The following is a 2,500-nucleotide window of genomic DNA, read 5'->3' as shown; positions in this document are numbered from 1 at the left end:
GTTGTGGCAAATGCCCTGGTAATCCTTGGCACCCCCAGACAGAGGAGAAAGGGACAAGGCCACCCTTAACTCCGCGACAGCGAGCAACTTTATACTCCCAATCTCAAGCAGCGAGCAACTTTATACTCCCAATCTCAAGCAGCGAGCAACTTTATACTCCCAATCTCAAGCAGCGAGCAACTTTATACTCCCAATCTCAAGCAGCGAGCAGCTTTATACTCCCAATCTCAAGCAGCGAGCAACTTTATACTCCCAATCTCAAGCAGCGAGCAACTTTATACTCCCAATCTCAAGCAGCGAGCAACTTTATACTCCCAATCTCAAGCAGCGAGCAACTTTATACTCCCAATCTCAAGCAGCGAGCAACTTTATACTCCCAATCTCAAGCAGCGAGCAACTTTATACTCCCAATCTCAAGCAGCGAGCAACTTTATACTCCCAATCTCAAGCAGCGTTTGTGTGCTCAAGCTGGCCTCTCTCGCATGTCCACTGATACCACTGGCGCCATGTTTGGTCTCCAGAGTCACTCTGCCAAAGCAGACATCTTTCTCCTGTTTTAAACAACACTGCCAGCAGAGCATGGCACTCTTGGCTGCCATTTTGAGGGGAACTTTACAGGGTCTAGTAAATCCCAGAATAAAACAGGCCACTCAGGCTAGGATCTGTCTGTATGTGTCTAACCATTTTTTTAACCATTTTTCTAACCATTACTTTATTTCTGATAAGGACACTTTCACCTGTTATTCAATCCTGTCCAATCCTGCAACCTTTTGAGGAATGCATTCATCAGGAAACTATTTTGGTGTAATCCTCAAATTCATTTTGATTGCATATGATCATCTGAAGGACAAATCTACACTTGTGTCATTCCCACCAGCCATCCAATATGCGCTGTAAGTTTTGTGTTCATAACTGGAAACCATTGGCTTGGCCATATATCCGCCTAGTATCCAATCAGAGCCAATCAGCGACAAGAGGAGATGCAAACATAAAGACATTGCAAACAGAAGAACGTGTAAATGTACGCATCAGAAGAACGTGTAAATGTACACGTCAGAAGAGCGTGTAAATGTACGCATTAAAGGTAGATGCATTGTTTTGGTTAATGAAATGTGATTTGTTACACTGGACAAACTGTCTTCAAGGTTAACACAAGGTCTATGGCCATTATGATGCTAGGGTTGGAAACTGGTTGAACCAGGCAAGGAACACGCTGCAAAATTGAAAACGTTGCACAGTATAATATTGCTGACACTATCGCAACAAGACACCAGGTAGCAGCTTCTACCAATGCCATCAAGGCTCTGGGTGTTTTGATTGGAAGGTTTTTGCATGCTTTCTTAGTTAGCTCACTAGTAAATTGTTGTTTAGTGTTGCTTTAAAAAGCATCTCTGCATTCTCGACCTTAAAGGACAGTTTTCCTAGCCTGGCTAGCGTCACCACTTCTCAATGAGACGTGGTCTGGGAACCAAACGTTCATTTTCTCGTATTTGAAAAAAATGCCCAGATCCGTTTATTGGGTGCCACGGATGTCTATCAAATGCGTCTGTGCATAGCTCATCATCGTCTTGCTTTCCCCCTTGTTCTGTGATTGGTCTCCTATCTCAGGTGAAAATTTGCTCCATGGTCTCCAGGCTGCCTTAGCAACGTGAATCTGGAACACCCAGGCTACAGTTTTCCAGTTGAGAAAACTGAAATGAGTGGGTTGTTTCCACAGTTGATTACTTTTAAGAAGAGTTTGGTTACGAAAGAAGTTCTCTTCATTTTAATGAATTTTTTTAAAGATCTTTTTTATTATTATTATTATTTTGTTTTCCATGCCGTGTCAGTCCTGCAAATAGATTGTTTGTCAATGGATTTACTTAATGGATTAATGGATTTACTTCAATCAAACACAAATGCAATTATACTGATATTACCTGAAATGCACAATGAGAAAATCATAACTTATTCTTACAAATGGAGATATCTCATTTTGGACCAAACTCTATATTGTCCATTTTGTTTTATGTGTGTGTGTGTGTGTGTGTGTGTGTGTGTGATATTTTTGACTCTTGTCAGTGTGAATGATTAATCATAATTTAACATACTGTTGGCTGCTTCGCTGCAACAAACAGTCTAAACAGAATGACTTCAGAGGAGTGCAATATCAAGCAATGGATAAATAAATAAAGGAAACACAAAAAAACTTCCATCTTTTTTTTTTTTTGAGTCACATTCATCGAAGGTGAGTTTGTTGACTACAACTTTGTCAGCTTTAGGATGCATACAATAGATCATTTGTCAAACTTGAAAGTAGATTATCTGAGTGAATACAACCTAACACAGTAGTCAAAGAAACACAAAAAAACAAACACACACACGCACACAGTACTTAAGTGACTTAGACTCTAAAACCAGTCCTAATACATGATCCTCATGCTCACCAGCACAACCAAACACCGCACTTTTAAAGGTCAGATTTCCCAAGACCAGTGTGGCATCAGGAACAGCAGATTGC

At 40.7% G+C, this 2,500-nt stretch overlaps 1 protein-coding gene across 2 annotated transcripts in view; it reads right to left on the bottom strand.

The window, feature by feature from the left end:
- Nucleotides 1–2,185: 2,185 nt before the first annotated feature.
- Nucleotides 2,186–2,500, bottom strand: part of smpx (small muscle protein X-linked) — an 11,802-nt gene continuing 11,487 nt past the window's right edge. For both annotated transcript variants that reach the window (XM_076290060.1, XM_076290061.1), the window contains one exon: nt 2,186–2,500. This exon is cut by the window's right edge and continues 626 nt beyond it. The gene's annotated coding sequence lies outside the window, so the exon portion shown is untranslated.

The sequence above is a fragment of the Alosa pseudoharengus genome, unplaced genomic scaffold (genome assembly GCF_046254945.1).
Source record: "Alosa pseudoharengus isolate Yale_2024_CS ecotype anadromous, Long Island Sound unplaced genomic scaffold, YU_APseudo_1.1 YU_APseudo_1.1_scf_18, whole genome shotgun sequence".
Lineage (NCBI taxonomy): Eukaryota > Metazoa > Chordata > Actinopteri > Clupeiformes > Clupeidae > Alosa > Alosa pseudoharengus.
This window is presented reverse-complemented; position numbering and strand designations above follow the sequence as displayed.